General features: G+C 36.7%; 1 protein-coding gene across 1 annotated transcript in view; it reads left to right on the top strand.

Moving 5' to 3' along the window:
* CNTNAP4 (contactin associated protein family member 4) overlaps window positions 1-24887 on the top strand; it is a 261311-nt gene that overhangs the window by 92049 nt on the left and 144375 nt on the right. The window lies entirely within an intron of this gene.

Raw genomic sequence — 24887 nt, 5'->3', positions numbered from 1 at the left:
GATCTTGAGTTTGTTTTGTAAATATCAATAGTAGTTTTTCATTAAGATTATTTTCTTTATACCTCTGATTAGGTCTAATTAAATGTGGTGATGGTGGCACACTTTTTTCCCATGAAAACGATTCACTGTGATAGATGTTGAATTATGTTTTTTCTACTTACTTGTTATCCTAAAGTCAATAATAATATAATATCCACTTTATGTAAAATACTGTAGAAAGTATTACAACTAGAATTAACTAGTTTTAGTTCTTTGCCTCTTAGGTGTTGGCTGTTCTAGAGTGATGTTATACTGATTATATTATTCTCATACTAATATGAGAACCTTGTTCTTGAACATATATACCACTCTAAAAATAACTTATGATGGATGGGAAAATTTGTGCTATAGATAAGAAAATATTGTCCCTATTTTCTGCAGCAGACAGATTGTGAACATTGCAGATGACTTGAGAAAATTAAGCTGTCTTTGGAGAAAACAGTTGATCTTCATAAACAGAATGGTATTTTTTTAGTTTGCTCAAGTTTGTCAGTAAGTAGTAGGAGACCCCACATTCAGCTTCTTTCTACCCCAGCCACTCTCCTAGATGCAGCAAACATACTTTCAGAGTGGACTTCATACCTCCTTTGGAAGGACCTCTGTTATTCATAGATTTCTTTTTATGCCTAGTATAATCACTTTATTTAAAGTTAACCAAAGAGAAAGCCATAAATTTTTATAAAAACTTTGGTCATTGAACTTCAGAGAAAATCTCAAGGTTATACTTAGACTGTACTGTCTTAACCCTGGTATTGTTCTGGTTATGCCATTGTAATAGTACGTTATCTTTAAAGCATAGTCATATTTGTATCATCTTAACAATTCCCTTTTAGAGACTTAAAATTCCTTTAGGAATCTTTTAAAACATTGAAATTACAGATTCCTAAAAGTAGAAATAGGAATTTGGAGATCTAAGTGTTGCCAACTTGCTTGAATCTGGGACCTCCAAAGTACACTTAGATGCCCAAATTCCTTTTTTCACTTTTAGGAATCTGATTTTTATCTGTAGTATTTCAGCAGTTTCAATGTAATATTCATCTCTTTCTGATCTTTTTTCTGGTTCTGTATTTCTATAAAACTAATACTATGATTAAAATTCTTCTTCTCTTACATGATTGGATAACAGGTTTTGGTTTGAATAGGAATTGCTATGCATCACTAGTGTTTTGTAATTCTGGTTTTTTTCTTGGGTTGGTGGGGGTTTTTTTTGTTTGTTTGGGTTTTTTCCCCTTTGAGGTTGTAAATGTATATTTGCTTTTTGTCTGGTTGATGTAGCAGGCTACTGAAGAAATAAAATTTGCTGTTATGCTTCTGTAGCCATTGTGTTCCACAAGCACAGAAGAAGTCTCTGTTATTTCCTGTGCTGTGTGATCTTAACATGGAATAGGCTATTACTACCCTACTGCATGACCCTGCATGGGCTGTTTGGTTTGCAATAACACTCTGCACTGTGAACCTGTGCCTAATCATTCACTGGAAACCTGGGTAGCTTCTATCTTGTCATTGGCTTATGTAGTTAAGGTTGCAGACAATGACTAGGCATCAACGTCTAAACACTGTTAGAATACAGAGACTTTTTTGGGAAAAAAAAATAAAATCTGTTCTTAGAGGACATTAATTAATTGGCAAATATAGAGTAAATGTAGGGTGAATCTGTATCAGAGACAGAGCTTATAAAGTTGATTATACAAGGAAAAACCATTTTTTGTGACAGTACATATGAAATTTCTTTTGGGTTTTTTTGCAGTAACCTGATCATAATGATCCAAATTATCATAATCTACGACAACAGGACATTATTTGACTGTGGTCTGTTAGGGAGGGATGGGATTCATCTGCCTAGAAGAGGCAAGTGAGTCTTTGGCAGCAGGCTGACCAGCTTGGTGAGGCAGGCTTTAAACTGAGGGACTCAGGAGGAGGGGTCCACAGCTGCAATGCTCACACCATCACATCCAGCTGCGGAATAAACCAGGCCAACCAGAGCAGCATTATATGTTCCTTAGCTGCCTCCCAAGATGAGTACCAGAAGGCCAACCACCTCAAGGGTGCATGTGGCAATGGCGGATCTTGTACCCTTCCTGGGAAACCTGTGTGCTCTATTACCTGAAGCACCCATACACCAACGCACACAGCATGGGGAATAAACAGGAAGAATCAGAGATCTGTGTGGTCACAGAGCCATGATCTCATTGCAATTACAGAGACATGGTGGGATAGATCACGTAACTGGAATGCTGTCATGGATGGCTGTGTACCTTTTAGGAAAGACAGGCCAGCAAGGAGAGGTGGTGGAGTTGCTCTTCATGTGAGAAAGCAACTTGAATGTATCAAGCTCTCCCTAGGGGTTGATGGAGAACAAGTCAAGAGCTTATGGGTACAGATTGAGGGCAAGTTAATATGGATCACACTGTTGTGGGTGTTTACTACAGGCCACCTGATCAGGAAGAGCATGTTGATGAGACCTTCTACAGACAACTGGAGGTAGCATCGTGACCACAGGCCCTGGTTCTCATGGGGGACTTCAGCCACCCTGATATTTGCTGGAAAGACAACACAGCCAGATTCATGCAGTCCAGGAGGTTCCTGCAGAACAGTGATGACAACTTTTTGACACAAGGTGATGGAGGAGCCAATGAGGCGAGGCGTGTTCCTGGACCTTGTATTTACAAAGGAAGACTGGTTGGGAATGTGCAAGTTGGGGGTAGCCATGGCTGCAGTGACCATGAGATAGTGGAGTTCAGGATCCTGCGTGGAGGAAGCAGGGCAATAAGTAGGATTGCAACCCTGGACCCGAGAAGAGCTATCTTTGGCCCCTTCAAGGACGTACTGGAGGAATCCTATGGGTTACGATTCTAGAAGTTAGTGGGACCCAAGAGAGCTGGCTAGCATTCAAGGATCGTTTCCTCCAAACTCATGTTAGATGCATTACTATGAGTATGAAATCAAACAAAAGGTGCAGGAGGCCTGCATGGATGAGCAAGGAGCCTCTGGCAAAACTCAAAGAGAAGACAGAACTTTATAGAACGAGGAAAAAGTGACAGATCACTTGGGAGGAATGTAGGAGTGTTGTCATAGCAGGGGGGATGTGATGAGCAAGGCTAAGGTTCATTTGGAATTCAATCTGGCCAGGGATGTCAAGGACAGCAAGAAGGTCTTCTTCAAGTACATCAACAGGAAAAGCATGACTAGGGAAAATGTGGGCCCACTGCTGAATGAGGTGGGTGCCCTAGTGACGAAGGACACAGAGACAGCAGCGTTACTGAATATCTTCTTGCGTCCAGTCTCTACTGTCAAGGCTGGTCCTCAGGTTTCCCAGACCCTGGAGGCAAGAGATAAAGTCTGAAGAAAGGAGGACTTTCCCTTGATTGAGGAAGATCGCGTTAGAGATCACTTAAACAAACAAACATGACACCCACAAATCCATGGGCCCTGATGGGATGCACCCCTGAGTGCTGAGAAAGCTGGCAGACGTTATTGCCAAGCCACTCTCCATCACCTCTGAAAGGTCATGGAGGACAGGAGAGGTGCCTGAGGACTGAAGGAAAGCCAGCGTCCCTCCAGCCTTCAAAAAGGGCAAGAAGCAGGACCCAGGAAAGTACAAACTGGTGAGCCTCACCCCCATCCCTGGAAAGGTGATGGAACAGCTCATCCTGGAAATCATCTCAAAGCACGGGGAGGAAAAGAAGGTGATTCGGGAGTAATCAGCGTGGATTCACCAAGGGGAAAGCATGCCTGACCAACCTGATAGGCTTCTATGATGGAATAACTGGCTGGGTAGACAAGGGGAGAGTGGTGGATGTTGTCGACTTTGACGTCAGCAAGGCTTGTGACCCTGTCTCCCATAACACCCTCCTAGGTAAGCTCAGGCAGTGTGGGTTAGATGAGTGGGCAGTGAGGTGGATTCAGAACTGGCTGGATGGCAGAGATCAGAGGGCTGTGACCAGTGGTGTAGAGTTTAGCTGTAGGACTGTAGCTAGTGGTACTCCCCAGGGATCAGCACTGGGTCCAGTCTTGTTCAGCTTATTCATCAGTGACCTGGATAGAGGGGCAGAGCGTACCCTCAGCAAGTTTCCTGATGATACAAAACTGGGAGGAGCGGCTGATACCCCGAAGGCTGCAACACCATTCAACAAGACCTGCATAGGCTGGAGAGTTGGGCATGAAGGAACCTAATGAAGTTCAACAAAGGCAGGTGTAGCGCCCTGCACCTGGGGAGGAATAACCCCATGCACCAGTACAGGCTGGAAGGCAGCTCTGTGGAGAAGGACCAGTTTGTTCTGGAAGACAGCAAGTTGCCCATGAGCCAGCAGTGTGCCCTTGTGTGCAAGAAGGCCAATGGGAATCATGGAATGCATTAGGAGGACCGTGGCCAGCAGGTTGAGGGAGGTGATCCCCCTGCCCGCCCTTCTACTCTTCCCTGGTGAGGCTGTATCTGGAGTGCTGTGTCTGGTTCTGGGCTCCCCAGTTCAAGAGAGAGAGGGAACTACTGGAGACAGGCCAGTAGCAGACTACTACCATGATGGTTGGAATGGAGCATCTCCTTTATGAGAGAAGGCTGAGACAGCTGTTTAGCCTGAAGAAGAGATTCAGTGGGGATCTTATGAATGTCTACAAAATACTTCAGGGTGGGTGCCAAGAGGATGGGGCCAGGCTCTTTTCATTAGTGCTCAGTGACGGGACAAGAGGCAATGGACACAAATTCCAATAGGAGCAGTGCCACCTAAATATGAGGAATATCTGGTTTACTTTGAGGCTGACAGAGCACTGGCACGGGCTGCCCAGAGAGGCTGTGGAGTCTTCTTCTCTGGAGACACTCAAAACCTGTCTGGATGTGATTCTGTTCAAACTGCTCTAGGTGAACCTGCTATAATACGGGGTTGAGCTAGATTATGTCCAGAGATGCCTTCCAAACTTGACTGTTCTGTGATACCACTTAATATGAATGTCTTATTTTATTAATATGATCTTCTATTGTTAATGACCTGACCAGTATCTTGATAAAATCTCTAATATGCATATTTCTTATTTGGCTAAGATCCCATGTGATCATCGTATCTTCATAGTTTAGGGGTATTGTGATTTGGTAAGACCATGGAGTTTACTAAAATTTTACAAGCTTGTGTTTAATACATTTTTGGCTAAATGAATAATGTAAGAACAAGATTAATAATCTATATATCAATACTGTTAGTTTCTTGTTGCCATATTTCAGAACCCTTTTGTAAGTTGAAATGCATAGTAGTCCTCCATTGGACATGTATTTAACTCTTTAGCAGCATGTATTTCCATGCTGAATAATTAGTTTTTCTGTGATAGGCTAGTGTTTAACCCATTTAAATCTACATTTTCTATTGCCAGACAGTGACATTTGCTACCACCTGTTTTAAAGGTCATAGGTAAGTAAGTCTAAAATGAACTTTATTGCATATTTCATCCCTTGTATTAAACTTGTTAGATTTATATTATGAAAAGAATATTTAAGTGTGTTTTAAATAAGTGATTCAGCAATTACAGCAGCACTGCTCATCTTTTATCTAGTAAAGATTTCAATGAGACAATTTCACTTTGAAAATTCAGTGAACATCTTTTCTTTCCCACTTCTTAAATTGCCTAATTTTTTTGAAGGTCACTAGCCCTAATAAAAATATCACTGACAAGAACTTCCTTAATGTGCCTCAAGGTGCCTTTTCTCCTGTTTCAGTATATACTTAGCTATATAGAAATCAGCAGGAATAGCATGGTTTTTGAACTCCAGAACTAAGTCAAAGTATCAGAAAAGTTCCACGAAATATTCTAACCTACAGCATTTAACTTATTTTAACCATATGTATCTTTTTTATCAAACTATTTCTTTCCTATATTTGTTAATGTACCTCCAATATTTTCCAGCAGGTTTTCTTGCATGAAGGTCACAATTATTTTATAATTCCTATGAACATTGAAATTCTATTTGACATCTTCTATTCAAAAAAAAAAAAAAAAAAGAAATTGACCATATAGACTTTTGTGTAGACTTCAGTCACTCCCAGAATTTTCCATAAAAAACTGCTAAGCTTTAATTTTATCTGTTATGTAATGTTTTATTTTGTTCAGAGTACAGGTCATAGATGCTATACATTTGTGAGTCTTACTATTGCATTTACCTTTCTGACAGCTTAGTCTGTAGGAAGACGTCAGAGAATTCCTTATGGGAGTCCATTGCGTTTGCAAAAATCATCTTTTCTAACTAGCTGTCTGTGCAGATTTTTGCTCCTGTCTCGATATTTGTTATTATTTATTAGAGTTACTGACAGAAAAAAATTAGGAAAAGTGATAGAAACTTAACTGCATAATATTCTGCATTTAATTCAGCTAGTTCTAGATGTTCATGCTAAGTTCTTAGTTAAGGGATTGTATATTTTTTTTTAATAAGAAAAACTGGGTTTTAGTGTCTAGTCATATGTATGAAGTGGAGTCAGCATGGGATTTTTCTTTCACGTTTGTAAACTGTTATTTTACCTTTGTTACACAATGATACCTTTCTAGAAACAAATATCTTTAAACCTCATGACCGATGAATCTTTGTTCAATAAAATGAACTACCCATTTTATTGTCAGGAATTTCTAGTCAATTCTATTAAAAAAAAACATTTTGAGAAATTCATTGCCACCTTCCCTTAAGTCTGTTTTTTGCATCTTACTAAGGAATCACAATAGTTATGTGATACAGCAAAAACTGAAATATGAGAAGTTTGGTCAGCTGAGCTGTGTTCTACTGTAAGTGGTATGTAAGTGTTAATGAAAAGATCTGTTTTCTATTCATGGTTTATATGCTAAGGTCAAATACTTCACTTTTTTAGTGCCAATATAATTAAATATTGTGCAAATGTGTAATGTTAAGCAATAAATTCTTTAACTACTTGTAATCATGAGATGGGAGCAACACCGTAAAAAAGAATATATGGACAATACTAAAGGAGTAAAGGTTTACATCTGCTTTAAGGAAGACATTTTATTAGATATCTTATTGGATATTTTTTTAGATTTTTTTTAGATATGAGATAGAGGGAGGTGCATTAAGAAATAGAACTCAAAGAGAAAGGAAAAAAACTTAACTGTTACTGGAGAGGAGAGATTCCACTTTTGTGGATGATCTGGAATAATTCATTCTTTGTCCTCTTGTTCATTGTCTGATTATTCAGATGAGACCATAACTGAAGTCCTGGAACTCCCTGTGTAGACAGAAGAAAAAATGATAAAGCTGTTTCAGTTGTCAGTGCATACTCTATTCCTTCACTGTGGTGTAATGTAGTACATAACATACTGATTGTCTGATGTCTTCAGTTTGGACATTGATGTCTTTCACTGATGTTTGCTATACATATTTTAAGTGAAAGATGCTATTTTAAACTGAAATATGATGCACAAAAAAATCTATTGAATTCCTTTTTAAAAATCTTTGTCTAAACAAAAGTAAATTTACTTGGACTCGTATTACTGACGTAAAAGTTAAAGAAAGATTACGGTGCTGTGATGGATCTTTCCTTGTTAAATATCAGAGACTTAGTAAGTATTTTTGCAGTAGCATTCCTCAATTTTACAATTCAAGTATTCTTAAAAAGAGAAATTATAATAAACATAAAGTGTTTTGCATTGGGTTTCATATTATTTACATAAACATTGGAAATGTTATTAATACTTTAGCTAATGTGGGAAGGAAGTTGAAGACTTTTTCAGAGGCATAACAATGTAATCAGAAAACTGTTAATGTATATTCATTTCATATGAATCTTTTTTAATAATTTATCATTAATCAATTTCCAAAATATAATCATGTAACTGAATCCCATGGCAAATGTAGCATCTAGTAAAATAAAATAAGTAAAATAATGTAAATGTAAAAAGAGTAAAACAGTTTCTAATTCTATGTACTTAATTTTTAAAAAAAAATAGCTGAAGTATGTGAAGCATACTGAGAAGAGGTTAATGAGTTGAATACATTTGTTAAAGTACTGAAATGTTGTTGTTTGTTTTTTTTCCTTATCACTCCACTTCTGACCTCTTAAGAAACCCAGATTGATTTACCCATATTGTTCTATTTGAGGTGATAAACTTTGGCCACATAAAATTATTCACTGAAATGTTAGATCTATACTCACTATATTTTTATACCTGCTGACCTTTCCATTCAGGAATGGAAACACATCGATATCCACATTTTATTAACCAGTAATGCTTACTGGTTTCAGCTTGTTATATACTTTTGGAATTTCTGTTTCCCAGAACACATCCATTTTTAAAGAATATGAAATAGAATAGTACAAGATGGGCTTGTCCTTGGAAAAAGCAGAGACCTTGATGGGAAAACAACAAGGTCTTTTTTCTTGCAAAAAAGAGCTAGAATTGTTTACCTTTTAGGTAACTCATATTTACGGATTTCATGGTTTGGTTTTAAACTTATTTTTGCAAAGTCTATGAGGTACTGTGCTGTATGAGTAAACAATGCATTTTGCAAAGACTTTTGGTCCCTTCTGATTAACAGTTAAAAGAGGGGGGAGAGCAATAAAGTCTTAAAACATAAGTAAGAAAAGTATAGAGAAATCAGAACACAAAAAGGATATAATTAGGAGCATTTATCTGTGAAATTTTGAAGTTTTGGTGGGGTTTTTTTGGTTTTGTTTTTGTTTTTTTTTTCCTGAATGTTGACAACAGAAGTGTTTCAAAATAAAGATGCTGGCATGTTGAAGACATACAATGTCTTTGAATGGTTATATTGGGATCTATTTTTTAATATGACTTCACAGGGAAGATCTTAGGACTGCAAAAGCAGTAGAAAGCAGTGGTGGAGTTCATATAGGATTTGAGCAAAGGACAAAGCATACAAGAAGGAAAAGGCTGCAAGGACAAAACGCACATTTTAGAGACACTTGAACAAGAGGATGTGGAAAGTCTGCACAGGAACCTGAAAGTTAAAATAAAAAAGGTAGGAGAAAAATCCCTGTGATTAAATTAGGGTTTACAGTACTGAAGACAACAGATCAGGTAACTGAGGAGAAAAGACTGACAAGGGCAATAAAAGAGGAGTTAGACTAAAAGCAAGAATAGGAAGAGTTACTTAAGGAGGAATGGCTAGGAAGAAACATGTATGGTGACATGAACAGTAGTGAGAAGCTCTGAAAAGAACAAAGCACCAACAAGAGAAGATATGGGATGACAACATACATAACAATAGATGGAAACTTAAAGTGTCATGTGCTGACTGTGAGCAGGGAAGACTTATGACTAAAGAAGAGTTTCAGGGAAGCTGAGGGAAAAATCCATGACAGGGTGCTATATTGTTGACTATTTCCCTTTTCCTAAATGCAAAGGTTATATGCATGGGGAAATTTTTATTACTTTTACATCAGTCCTCCTGTGTTCTTGAAACCTTGTTTGCATATCCTTCTAAAATTTTGCACAGAAAAGATTTTACAGTTCAGTTGAAAACATCAGAACAGCAAACTAACAAAAAATCAGGAAAGGAAAAAACTGAAAAAATTGTGTTTTCTGTTTTGCTTTTTATGAGAAGCACCATAGTATTGATGCATAATCACAGATCTAAGGAAAACAGAACTGAGAAGCCATACTTTTTTATTTTTGCTTTGACGCATTAATGACTATGGGTACATCACTTCTCATTACCTCAGAGGGGAACACTTAATATATGTTCTACAGATGATGCTTCATCACTGAAAATGAAGTTAGGCTTTATGAATGCCAGAGTAAATTCAATAATTTAAAAATACTATCATGTACTAGAAGAAGAAAACCAAAGATATTTGTCGTTGACTTGGTTGTTGCAGACACCAAGGTCACTGAAGAAGCACAGGGAGGAGGTGCTCTGGGCACCAGAGCAGAGATTCCCCTGCAGCCTGTGGTGAAGACCACAGTGAGGCAGGCTGTCCCTCTGCAGCCCATGGAGGTTAATGGTAGAGCAGATATCTACCTGAAGCCCATGAAAGAGCCCATGCTGGAGCATGTGAATGCACCCAAAGGAAGCTGTAAACCCATGGGAAGCCCAAGCTAGAACAGGCTCCTGATGGGATCTGTAAATCCACTGAGAGAGTGGTATCCATTCTGGAGCAGGTTGTCTGGCAGGGTTTGTGAATGTCTGGGGGCCCCACACTGGAGCAGTCTGTTGCTGGAGGACTGTAACCTGTGGAAAGGACCCACACTGGAGCAGCTTATAAAGAACTATAGCCTGTAAGGAGGACTCACATTGAATATATTCATGGAGGACTATCTCCAAGAGGAGGGACTCCACGGTGGAGCAGGGGAAGAGTGTGAAGAGTCCTCCCCCTGAGGAGGAAAGAGCCACAGAGACATGTGATGAACTGAGCATAACTCTCATTCCCTGTCCACCTGCACCACTGGAGGGAAGAAGGTAGAGAAATGGGGAGTGAAGTTGAGCCTGAGAAGAAGGGAGGGGTGGGGGGAAGGTGGTTTAAGGTATAGTTTTATTTCTCATAACCCTACTCTGATTTGATCAGTAATATATTAAACTAATTTCCCCAAGTTGAGTCTATTTTGTCTGTAATGGTAATTGCTGAGCGGTCTCTCCCTGCCCTTGTGTTGACTCATGAGCCTTTTGCTATATTCTCTCTCCCCTGTCAGTTGAAGCAGGGGAGTGGTGGGAGTGAAGCTTGGGTGGGCATTGGCACCCAACTAGTGCCAACCCATCCCAGAGTTCTGCTCCATTAGTACGTGTGTGCAATAGCAAAGATTAGTCTTCAGTTGTTACTGATTCAATACAATTAAAAGACCAAAAGAAAATACTAGTTGTTTTTACCTTTTCCATTAGAAAAAGGTGGAATGTAAATGTGAGAAGGTATTGTAGGCAACCTTTGCATTAAGATTTTTCTAGACAAAAGACAGGAATTTGAAAAAAATATTAAAAGACTAATACTTTGTAACATGAATCTGAAAGAAATGTAGTCAACACTGAGTAATACTATGTATATAAATATATATATAGGATGCTTGAACTATTTACTTTAGGAAATCTGAATACACTAAATGTGGCACATAATGCCATATAGCAAATAAAATAGGAAATTTATTTTCAAAGATGAAATACAAGAGGAACATTCCATGTTGAGTAAATGATCCTTCTAGCTAGTAAAAAAATCACATAGTGTCAATGATGAGATAGTAAAACTTGATAGTTGATGAGCTGAAGCTTGAGTTACATGATTGAATATTTTTCTTAAGATCGTTGCATTTGTGCCTCCTTCCCCCCTCCCCCCCCCCAAAAAAAAAAAAAAAAAAAAAAAAAGATTATCTATTTTTTATCTATTTTATCCCTGAACTGTCAAGGGATGACTTAAAATAGATTTTCATAGGTGTGCTGCATCTTGCACTCACTGGAAGCCAAAAGTCTTTAGTACATCTACAGTTAGATCCAGGATTTTTTATCTTACACTGCTGAATGTTTCCATCTCTTTTTCTCTCATTTTCGATATAAACACTAGAGTGTAGTGTTATAGAGATACTGTGATCAGTCAGTCAAGTTTCTTAACAAAACAAATAAAACATGATATAAAATCTATCACCCCAAACTGGGAAAAATCTCCCCTAATTGGAAAGCCTGAAAAATATACTTATCGCTAGACAAAAGGACTGTGACTTACAGCAATTGAGTCAAAGGGCTAAACTGTTGGCTTTCAAATGGTTTTATGTCACAAACATAATTTCTGTCTCTAATATGCTAATTTCCAGAAAGATGGAAGAATTAATATACTGATTTATCAGTCTCTACCATGTGTATCCATCTTTAGACAACTGTGTTGGAAAACTTTCTGGAATAATGATAACAATCAACTTTGCTTCAGTTTAGAGAAGATCCTTTAAATTATTTGAGTTCAAAGGAGCTTTCTGGATGAAATGCAGAGAAGCTATACCTTCCTAAAGAAGGAAACCAAAGCCATTTTAGAATATTTTAAGTTCAGCAAACCAAAGAAAATGTTTGTTCAGTGAGCATATAAAACTGTTCAGCTATTTTAGATGCACACATTTTTCCCTTTAATATCTTTTCTTTTCTATTTTTGTACAGTTAATTTTAAGAATGCTCAAGTTGTACCATGACGTTTCATAAAGACTGCCTGAAAAAATTAAAATCCTCAAAAGCTGGTTAAAGTAAATTGCATACAGCCAAACTCTGACTTCTGTATGTTTTTCTGTTCTTGTCATAGAAATGCATACATATGTAAAGATTTTCAGAGATCAAGAAGATCTCTGATAGAGGTTTCTAACCAAAGCTATGGATAGGAAAATAGCATTCCACTGCTAAAGACTTCAATTAAAGATATTTTATCCAAGCCACTTGTGGCTTGGATAAAATATTTCTCGTGTTTGTCTGGTTCTACAGACCAGATTGAAGTGTGTCATATTTATGAAAGAAGTTCTGTAATGTGGTGAGAAATACATGGTAACTCACCACTAAACAGAAATTTCAAGCACTAAGTATATGTTGTAAAGTTGCTCTGCACTTGAGCACAAGGCTAGGGAGGCAAACATTAGAAGTATGTCTTTCTTCTTTGTAGTACTTACATTAATTCAGTGATTCCCCTGCTAGCCTATTTTAAGAAAGCTTTGGCCTTCTGCATGGGCTGTAGACACACTCTAGTCCCTGTACAACACCATATAACTGTAAACCAACTCCTAATGCAGACTTCTGAAATACTTCTGCCAGGATTCACAGCAAATGTCCCAGAAACTGTTAAAGCATTGAGTCAGTAAAAAATCAATGTTCTTTATGCTAGTATATAACTAGGTAGTTATACTGTTTTACACATACTGAAGGTGTCATGATACCCAGTTAAAGAGCTGAAAAGAAAGAAAAATTATTTGGCTACTGAGGGTGAAAACTTCTAAAGTCCTTGTAAAATAGGCATATCACATTGTGAAACAGAGCCCTGGTGATACTGACTACCTTTTACTAACGATGTATTAACAGACTACATTTTAGATTTCATGTCTTGTTGAAAGTATTACTTATGGTTATATTCACTGCTGTCAAATTCTTTTAAAGAAAATCATGATTCTGAGAAAAGGAGATAACTGCATTTATATATATTCCGTATGTTGTTTACTGTTGTACTTAAGGGAGGACTGAGGCTGTGTTTTGTGATTTGTTAACACAGAAAGTATCATGCAATCTGCTTGGCCTTCAGTTTAGGCTGGTTTGTATGTGGCTTAATGGCTCAGACACGTTCCAGAAAAACTGTAGTCTGAGATGTCTGATTCTGAAGAGGCCACATTAGTTCCCTAGCTGGATGCCATCTGCAAAAAGAAAATATCTAGTATGAACAAAACAGTCTCTTCCTGCTTCCTCCTCCCCTTTGGCATATGGCCCTTTGAAAAAACAAACAAACAAACCAAAGTCTGTCCAGTTTAACTACTCACATCATATTAGAAAAAACAGAAGCCTTGTGCACTGTCAAATGCTTCCAGTTACTGAGAAATCAGAAAAAAACCAAACAACTGTCAGTGTCCAAAACAACTTTCAGACAAGTATTTTGAAAACAAAGAGCCTGCTTTAAAGGTTATCAGATGAAGACAGAGTTATTCCACTGAGGGAAAAATCTTTCCTCCATATTAGGAGATACTCAAAGTAGTTACTTGATTATTCTTGCACAGATTTTTTTAAGCACTATGCAATTCTAGCCAATTATCTGAGTCCCAAAAGAAAAAAAAGAAATTCTATATGAGAAAACTTTGTGTAAAACCAAAAAAAAAGAATTTTTTCTTCAGTATTGGAAAGCTCTCATAGCAAGTTTACAAAATTATTAATGTGAAAAAAAAATAATCTCGTGCATGTCCAGGAGTATTGTAATAATAAATATTAAAATCTAATGCTTTGCAGATCAGCTAGAAGTCAGCTAGAAGTCAGCTAGAAGTTCAGTGACATCATTACAGATGAAAGTGTGTGAATTAACACAACTTCACTGAATGCAAGTAGAATGAATTGTTTTCCAATTTGTAGTCTTTGGAAAATAGAGAAATATCAGAAAAATATTTGATAGCTTTTGTGCATGAAATTCCTGATTTAACTGATTGTTTTGCTGCAAACAAGTAGATATATTAGTCTCGGAATTGCAAGTTCTAACAGCTGTATCAGTTACTTTTACTAATCAGTTCAATGTATTCAAACATATGTTCTTTCAGACCACTGTATCTTGCAAATGTACTATGCAACTCCAGTAAAAAACATTTGAGCATATCTTCTAGTCTGCAGCAATAAAAAACTTTGAAACTTTGAAGTCTGTGGAAAGCAAAATTGATCAGATTTGCCGAAAAAAGTATTAACATTGAATATAGCCTCAGATATTGCTGATTATGTTTTAATACGTATTTGGTCTTAGTGCTTGTGGCTAATGTATTTGGAGATAAAAAAAATAATTAAAAATTAGGAAGGAGTAATGTGTAAGTACATACAAAGGCATTGTCATTTCCCATGCTCAAGAAATATAATGGGAGTTATGATCAGGTTTCTTCTGCAGTTCCTAGGAAAAAATATGGAAGCTTATTCTGAGAAGTGAGAGAAGGTAAAAACTTTCTGTGTTTTAAACTGTTTGCTTATTTGTGAAAAAAAAAGAAAAAAAGAAAAAAAGAAAAAAAGAAAAAAAAAAAAAGGAGTTATCTTTTTTCCTTGGGTGACTCCCCGAAAGCATGCAAAAGCCATTTAGTTAAATTTCCTTTATTCTTCTACTGTACAGGGTTACAATAAAAGAATGTTACTGAAAGTGTAGTCACAGCTACTACCAGCCTATACAGTAGTGTCTTCTCAAGGTAATTTATCCAGTCCAATTTTTTGTCAAGATTTTGTGGGCTGATAAAGTGTAAAATATTAAAGTGGTGACTTTAAAGAGGAATGTTTCCCTCTACCCCTGCCAATGTTACACACAGGTAAGGCTCTGAAATCAATTGGATTTTAAAGTGAGAGACCCAAAGGCAGACTGTACTTGATGTAGGGAAAAGACTGAGACTTAAAGGAGGCATTTTTCATGCTTTTTCATGTAGCAGATTAAAATTTAATTGTGGATAGACTCTTGAGGTTGCAGAAGTTACACCTTGATTCCAATTTATTTTTCCCACAGTGTGGTTAATTATCAGTAGATACACATGACTTACTCTGGTTTTGCATTTTTAAGGTTGAGGGTAATTTTGACAGGGCTATACCCATCATAAAGCTGACTATGAGAAAATCTGTAGTCTTCCACTTGAAAATGTCTCCTCTTTAAATTCTTTTTTTTTCACATCTTAATTCACTGTTGTTTTTTGTAAGAAATTAAGAGTTGAATATATGTGGGGAAAAAATCAAAGTTTAGATTAATCTGTAAAAGTGTGTAGCTTGATTTAACACATGAACTTGTGATTAGCCTTATGATGTTTTCTCTTCTTACACCCTTTTATTGAAAGTTGTTATTTTAGTGTACCAGAGAATGAGCAAGGGAACTGGCCAATATACTTTATTTATTTATTTTTGCTGTTAAATATCAGTTATTAAAGCATCTTCCTTCAGCCCCACACACCCCACACACCCCAGCCCTTGACCCCCTCCCTGCAAATAATTCCCTGCTTTTTAGGTTATGGAGTTACAAAATTTTTCTTCTGAATGTGAACAGATGCAAGGTTCTACTCTGGGCAGTAAGGGTTGTAGAAAAAGGAATTTGTGGTGATGTCAACTGCAAATCTTTAAATTTCATCTTTATATTGTTGAAATTTATAAGCATTCTGGTTCCTCTTCATGGCTCTCCATCAATCCCCATCACGTTCTGGGACACAGGGTGAATCGTGGCAGTTGAAAGAAAGCATATCAGGCCCAGGAGAGCAGTTTTATTCTTCATGTTTACCAGACTCAAACAATTGCTATCATAAACTCAGTCTCCCCATGATTTTATTGTACATTGGAAGTAGAGTGGCAAAGAACCCAAATTAGCAACTCCGTTACCTGAGATTTGCTTTTAGTGAAGAGAAATAAACACCTAATCGTACCAGGGTGTGAATCACTTTCTTTAGCTATGCATGTGTCCCCCTGTTTGTTTCTTCCATGACAAGACCTTAAATTAAACTTTTTTGTGAAGTGCCTGAATGTGGGAGTCTAGGATCTGGGGCAGAGTATTAACATTTCCCAGAAAATACAAAAATTCCTGAAGGTATCTATGAAGTGCTATAGGCAATCAAGTATACTTTTATGTGTTTGTAACAAATTATCTGTTGCTAACCTGATAAAAAATAATGAGAACATTTGCTGGACAAAAGCTGATTCTCTGTGAAACAAGAGATCTTTGTACATCTCTTATCTCTGTTCTGACACTGACTGTAATATTATTAGACTTTAATAGTAAATAGTTGTTTGAGAATTCTCTTTTGGGCCACCTGTGACTGTTCAAATGATGTTTTACGTTAAGAAAAGAGTAAGGCTGGAAATGAATACAACTGTATGTGGGGTCTGACTGCCAGACAAGAACAACACCTTAGTCTTAGGTACTTAGGAAATAAGTGTTCCTGCGTAACCAGTTCAAAAACTTATCCTCAAATCCTTTGCAACATTTATAGAATCATGGAATCACAGAAGCATTTAAGTTGAAAAAGACCTTTAATATCACTGAGTCCAACCATTAACCCAGCACTGCCAAATCCACCACTAAACCATGTCCCCAAGTGGCACGTCTACATATCTTTTAAGTACCTCCAGGGATGATGACTCAACCACTTCCCTGGGCAGCCTGTTCCAGTGCTTGACAAAACTTTCAGTGAATAATTTTTTCCTAATATACAATTGAAACCTCTCATAGAGCTACTTGAGGCTATTTCCTCTCATCCTATTACTTGTTACTTGGGGAGAGAGACCAACACCCACCTTGCTACAACCTATTTTCACATAGATATAGAGTGTGATAAGATCCCCCTGAGTGTCCTCTTTTCCAGACTAAACAACCCTGGTTCGCTCAGCTGCTCCTCATAAGATTTGTGCTCCAGAGACTTCACCAGCTTCATTGCCCTTCTCTGGACATGCTCCAGCACCTCATTGTTTTTCTTGTAGTGAAGGCTCCAAAACTGAACACAGTATTTGAGGTGCAGCCTCACCAGTGGTGACCACACAGGCACAACCACTTCCCTAGTCCTGCTGGCCACACCATTTTCTCATACAAGTCAGGCTGCTGTTGGGATCCTGGGACACCTGGGCACACTGGTGGCTCATATTCAGCCAACTGTTGACCAACACCCCCAGGTCCTTTTCTGTCAGGCAGTTTTCCAGCCACACTTCCCCAGGCCTGTAGTGTTGCATGGGGTTGTTGTGACCCAAGTGCAGGACCTGGCACTGAGCCTTGTTGAACCTCCTACAAGTGGCCTCAGCCCATTGATCCAGCCTGTCCAGATCCCTTCTGCAGAACCTTCCTGCCCTCAAGCAGACCAACATCCCCATCCAGCTTGGTGTTGTTGGCAAACTTATTGAGGATGCACGTGATCCCCTCATCCAGATCACTGACAAAGATGTTAAACAGGACTTTCCCCGGTACTGAACTCTGGGGAACACCACTTGTGACCGGCCGCCAGCTGGATTTAACTTCATTCACCACCACACTTTGAGTTTGGCCATCCAGCCAGTTTTTTGCTCAATGAAGAGTACACCAGTCCAAGCCATAGGCAGCCAGTTTCTCCAGGAGAATACTGTGGGAGATGCTGTCAAAGGCTTTACTAAGGTCCAGGCAGACAACACCCTCAGCCTTCCCTCATCCATTAAGTCACTTTGTCACAGAAGGAGAACATGTTAATCAAGCAGGACCTGCCTTTCAGCAACCCATGCTGACTAGGCCTGATCACCTGGTTGTCCTGCACTTACCAAGTTGTGGCACTTAAGATGATCTGCTCCATAACCTTCCCTGGCACTGAGGTCAGATTGATGGGCCTGTAGTTCTCCGGATCCTCCTTCTGGCCCTTCTTGTAGATGGACATCACATTTGCTAACTTCCAGTCAACTGGGACTCCCTGGTTTGCCAGGACTGCTCATAAATGACTGCAAGTTGCTTGTTAAACACTTCCTTCAGCTCCCTCAGTACCTTTGGGTGTATCCCATCTGGCCCCATAGACTTATATGTCTCTAAGTGGTGTAGCAGGCCAATAACCATTTCCTCTTGAATTAGGGGAGCTTCATTCTGCTCCCGGTCCCTGTCTTCCAGAGCAGGGGGCTGGGTACCCAGAGAACAACTGGTCATATTATTACAAACTGTACCTCCTGTCATACACTTTGTGGTGAACAACATAATTATATACTTTTCCAAAACTGAATTCTAAAAAGCCATACTAATTCAGATCAATATTAATAGGGGTTTTTTTATCACTTCCAAGATTTTGCCTTTTGAAACAAAAAAAAAGCTATTTTGAAAACTGAAACTTACTACTATTAAAGTATTACCATAAAGAACGTACTGGCAACAACATTTTCTTGTCATTAAAAGCTGATCTTGAGCTAAGTTACCATATCTGGCTTTGGCTTTGTAAAGTCAGCAACTTTATGATGCTAGACTTAATGTGGAAGGAATTTTATGTTCTACTTTGGTATCTGAAACTACAGTTCTTTGAAACAGATTACTGGAAAACAATAGTTTCTGGCCAGGTGATAATAGTATGGAAATCTGTCCAGTCTTCATTAGTCTGGTCTTTGTCTTGATGGAAGTATCTCGTGGACAATGCCTTTTAATGGTGAGAAGGAACAAGGGATAGACATATGTGTTAGAAGATGAGTTTGGCATAAGAAAAACTTATCTATCATCTGTCTTCAATTCAATTTGGCTGAACAATTCAAGTGTTCAGCCAAACAAATAGTTTGTTTGCTACTGATTTAACCTCTAAGTGGAGTTAGCATACGATCTTCAACAGTGTTGAATAGAGTCTTTTATGAACCCTCTACACTGGTCTCAAATCTTCAGCTATCAAAAAGAAATAATGAAAATCCCTAGTATGTTATCAAAAACATGCAAACACATAGAGGATTCCGTACTGATCTTTTGTGGTGTAAATGCTCTGTCTTCTGTAAAAACTTAAGTAGTTTTATTCCTTTATCTTGGGTCTTTATATGGGTCAGTCCTATCTTTTTGTGGATGATGATTAAAATGGGAAAAACCTTAAGTACCTTTGGAGAAATCATTGGGAAGTTCACATGGGCATTTTTTTTAAGACCAATGATCACCACATAAAACTGATGGTATGTAGCTGTGATATAAGCATATTAACAGTAAGACAGATATTTAATACATCTTAAAAATTACTAGAAAGATTATCACAGTTTGACATTTGTTCAGCAACTTGCTTTCAGTTCACTCAGAGTAACAATTTTTCCATCTTACTATTAGGAATATTTCTTTAACATTATTTAAAAAAATATGTTGATTTGAAAAGCTTGCTCAAAACAGTGTCAAAGCGAAAGAACTTGCTTATCAGCTTCTATGCAGAAGCAAGACTAAAATTTCTGGCAAATAAATGTACACTTAAAAAGGTTTACATTTTAATTTTCATCTTCTTGGGAAATATCAAACTTTACCAGAAACATGTATTTCTGAAGTAGAAAAATCAAAAAACGTAAAATTATGTTTTGTTTTGTTTTGTTTTTTTACATTTTGAGAATGTTTTACATTCATGTCATTTGAGTAATCAGATTTATTGACCCTTTATGAGAGACAGAATAGTGAGCTGTGGTGAATAACAGCAAATAAATAACACACAAGTGTATTGTTTTGTCATCTCTGCTGAAGATGAGGTGCTCAATTTTGTCTTATTTATCCAAGGTTAAGATATATAGCCATTTTGTCATGCATAAATCTTCAAATACAGTAGGAAATCAAAATTCTTCATATTGTATGATTCCTGAAATTTAGCTGTAAGACTTTTTGCTTTTTTATTATTATTATACCACTATAATTTTTTTAACTGAAATAAAGAAACAACTGTAGTTAATTTCTGTTTCTTATAGAGAACTTAACATAAATTTCAAAATAAATATAAAAAGAAAATAATTATTCAAACCCTTGAATATAAGAATATCTCAGTGAAATCATACTATAAGTGGCATGAAGAAAAGAGCTAAGTGATATAAAAGTGTAAGAACCCTTAAAAGTTTTTGGAATTATGGTCCTATGAAAATTATTATTATTTTTTTAAAGATTCATCATGAGTAAGAAGGCTCCCACAAACTAAGAATAAATTAAAATTATGATTCTTTTTCTGGAACTCCAAAAACCTTAAACCTAGTGGGCTCAAACCACTGAACTGACAGTTTTTCTTTGTTTCTTAGGGGTGTTTCACCAAAATAATCGGTTTTCTATTTGTGTGTGTTATTTCGTAATTACTTTCTATATGTGGGTTTGAACTTTTTCTTCCCTTAACTTAAAAAAATAATGCTTTTTTTGTTTTGAGACTATGAATGACTTCCAGTATTTCCATGAATAACAGTATTATCTTGATTTTTATTACAAACTTGAGTTTTGTTTTTTCCCATCTATGTAGATGTTTTCACCTGTTCCTTATACATCTTCTAGTTTTTGAATCTTCACAGTATCAGTCATGAGATTGCATTTTTCCTTGCCTTTTTAGGTGCATTATGAATAAAAAGAATAGTAATTCTTCTCTGGTTCTGTTTATTTACATTTTTTTCATTGTATAATTGCACCTATAGTTAATTTAACACTTAGTGTGTTGTGAAAAAAAACAACCACAAGTGCACTAATAGACTGATGCAAGTCCATATATAAAGCTAAATCCTTTGCTACAAATCTCTGCACAGAAAATCTGTAGGCAGTTGACAGATCTGGTTTAAGCAGTCAGAGCACATTGAACTCCTGGGACACAGAGAAGGATCATAGCTATTCCTTCACTGTCTCTCTTTCAACAAACCATAGCATGCAGTAAAATAGGCATAGCTGCTAGTGATACCCTCCAGGGCCACTTTTTAGAGTTGCCCTGATGTGGCGAGTGGTAACAAGTGATTCAATGAAGAACACCATCAAGGTAGTAGAATGGATAGGTCAGAGGTATCGTTTAAGTCAGGAAATTTACTTTCAGTGGCAGGAAAAAAAAAATTGACAGTTGCATTTCTTGCTGTACCAATTACTGATCAAAATCCAATGTTATTCTTCTATTATAAGGCACAATGGAAAATACTTGGTCAGGGTTGTTCACTGGCTCATTGGCCTAATGTGGCTGTTCCAGAGAAATATTGAGATTTGAATGCCTGTAACAAAACATTGTTACAAAGCTCTGTCCATAGGCTGATATATATTTTTTATGGTTTGTGATTGCCCACTGACAGAATAGTAAAATCTGCTCCTTGCTTCCATCCATTCCACTTCTCTGGATCCATTAATCCATTAAGAAATCTGCCTCCTGCCCATGTCCATATTTCTTCCTACCCTACTGGACAGAGTCACATTGTACTCAGTAACACTGATATACCATTTTCCTGACCTCATTAGCTCATTACAATGTAGACATCTTATACACTGGTCCCAGATTTTAGGAGGCTTACTTCAGGAAATACAAGTTTTACCTGAGGATGAGTTAATCAATGCTCAAAAAGGACTCCATGTGATACAGTGCTGTATTTCTTGCTCATGCAGAAGAATCAAAGAAATCCTTGAAATCCTTAGTTATTGGAGGTCATTTCTTTCTCATATCTTTTGAGAGTAGTTGGTAGTAGTACACTTCTTTCAGACTATATTTTCTCTTGAAAACATTATTATCAAGACTAATATTTCTTTGTTCAGATAAATGCTAAGAATGGACTTATTTTTTATGGAATTCCTATTAATGGAAATGCAAGTATGGTATTTTTCATCAGATGAAAATGATAGTCAGATAAAATGAACGGGAGTTTGACTGCCGATCCATGGTCTCATTTTCAAATTATTCATCACATACAGGTTAAGCGTACGGTATTTATGTATCCTGTCATCAAAACTGATTTTTTTCATTATGTATATTTTTGTTCTATACTGCAGAATAAATTGCAGCTCTACCTAACAAAGTGATGATAAATAAAAATTACTTCTTTTTTACATTTCTTATCATTTAACAACTCATTAGTCAGCTGGAGAAGATCTGAGTTAATTCAAATTAATTCAAGAAACAAACTAAAGAATTTTTTCTCTGACTTGTGGGAGAAAATGAGGAAGGTACAGGTTAGACCAACTCTGCTTTGTGTATTGGTCTTGATATAGTATTTATTTAGTATGTTTGTAATTGACGTTGGGGAAAAAAATATTTATGCATTTATTAAATTTGATGTTTTTTAATTTTGTTGTCAAAACAGAAAAAACAGTAGCTTATAAGCAAAACTGGGTAATATTGAATATTTGGGCAATAAGAATGAAGCACCCATCAGCAGCAGCAGAGAGCTTTTTATCTGGAAGAACCTCAAGGCTTGCAGTTCTTGCCTGGAAGATGCCTGTGAGCTACTAATATGGTTCTGAAAAAGGTAATAGAACTTATATGTGTATGAGGCAGAATTTTTGAATGGAAAGAGAAGTGCTTGGATAGGAGCCATGAGTAAAACTCCACTCCATATGTTTCATGCTGTCCTAGTTACATAACAGAAGAGTGCAAATTGGAATGAGGAGAGCTATGAATATCATCCAATAAATGGAGAACCTATAATCTGAAAGAAGGCAAAAATATTTTGATTTTAATCTAGCAAGAAAAGCTGAGAAGAGATTTTTCACTATAAATGTGTCAAAGTGTACAAACTAAAAGGAGATGACTAAGATGAAATGGTGAGGGGAGGAAAAAAAAACCCTCAAAGTTGGCTCAGAACAAATTAATAAAAAATCAAACCTATATTTTTTTTAATAAAAATCAGGAAAAAGAACAGTTTAATGAGTTTTGATTAGGCTCTAACAATAAGTTTTCAGCTAACATCTCCATGTATACCTTTCATTTCTACTAGCTTTACATTGATTTTACAGCAATCCTAAAAAAATACAGCAATGCTTTTTATGACAACTTTTTTCTTCTCTTACTCTATTTCTTTTTCCCTTCCCTTCCCTTCCCTTCCCTTCCCTTCCCTTCCCTTCCCTTCCCTTCCCTTCCCTTCCCTTCCCTTCCCTTCCCTTCCCTTCCCTTCCCTTCCCTTCCCTTCCCTTCCCTTCCCTTCCCTTCCCTTCCCTTCCTTCCCTTCCCTTTTTCCTTTCCTTTCCTTTCTTTATTTTATTTTATTTTATTTTATTTTATTTTATTTTATTTTATTTTATTTTATTTTATTTTTATGGTTTGTTTTTTGTTTTTTGTTTTTTTTTCCTCCTTGTAGGTAAAGTTTAATGTAAGGCCTGTCCAATTCAATATTATCTTTCTCATTTTATCAGATAACTTTGGGAATTAAGCACTGATAAAGCTTCTTTTACTTATTTTTATAGCAGCAGAAAAATATTTTGGCCTATGATACATACTTCACATTAGGAGTTTAGCTAGGTTTATTAGTACGTGGGGCTACTTACACCCCACAATTCCATAAGACATTCAAGACCATCAGTAATCACAGGGACAACTTTGTATTTCTTTACATGAGGGTACAATTGGGTAGACAGTTAGAACTTCACCACAGTAATAAAACCTTCAACTGTGCTTATTTCTATCTAGCCTGTACACTTAAGCATTTTATTTCGACATTTGTTAATCTATTCTTTCTTAATGCAGGAAATTATTTATTAAATATTCTTCTTTCTAGTTTCTGGGGGGTTGTAATCACTGTATTTCCAGCAATTTATGACCTATTCTTCTAGTCTTTCTATTTCAATTATGTTTTTTTTTATTATCTTATTCAGATCTATGATTGCATTTTTTTGCAGTTTTTGCAGGTTCATCTGTTGGGTGTGATTTAATTTCTTGAGATAACTTTGCATGCAGTGATCACCTGCATACCTTCCTTTGAGGATAGTTTCCCTTCTTTTTTACAACAGTGTTAGCTGTGAGGAAGGCCTTTCTCTTTCAAAGAAATATTTAAATATATTACAGATTGTTTGATAAGAAATATTGTGGTGAAAATTATATGACATGTTTTTTTGTGATGTGTCTTTCTGACTCAGGAGGTCTTGATGTTAATAATATTGTTCATACAAAATCAATATTCAGCAGAATGTGAATGATTGCCAAAGTGTTTTCAAGCTGGGACTATAAACTGTGTCAATAATAGTACAGTTAAACTGCTGTATCAATAAGTGTTTCAGCCACACTAGCCTAGTACCTAGGTAATTTTTGTTTGACCATGTGCTAATCCAAGAATGTTCTATAGCAACAGAAGTTTTTGTGTCTGTATTTCTCCCTGAAATCATTATGAACAAAAGAGAAAGTTTGAAGAAAATAAAGTAATGTAGGCCTTTGCAGATAACTGATCTTACCAAACTGTAATTATTTCTCCTTTCTGGAGTTAGAACAGCATTGCATGACATTATTTTATTCTGCTCTCTACAAAACGATTCAGATTGCTTCAACAGAGGATGTATTGAAAGTCTTATTCCAACAGAGGATGTATTGAAAGTCTTATTCTGTGTAGTTTATATTACAGAAATTTTAAGTTATTTATTGTATGGAGGAATTTAGGGAAAAAAATCTAATCTGCCTGTACAGGCTGATGACAAGCATGAGTATAACTTGGCAAGAAGAAAAAGCTAAAGATAGCAAATATGGAACTTTTAATTCCAGTTTTCAGAAGCTGCTATATTTTATTGTTTGCAAAAGTAGTGAAATAATGAATTTATTTAGGTCAGGAACCAAATGGCTTTCAGAAACAGTTTATAATGAAAAGTTCCCTGAAACAACACATAGGTCACTTGTTCAGT

This window comes from Falco cherrug, chromosome Z, assembly GCF_023634085.1.
Source record: "Falco cherrug isolate bFalChe1 chromosome Z, bFalChe1.pri, whole genome shotgun sequence".
Classification (NCBI taxonomy): Eukaryota; Metazoa; Chordata; class Aves; order Falconiformes; family Falconidae; genus Falco; species Falco cherrug.
This window is presented reverse-complemented; position numbering and strand designations above follow the sequence as displayed.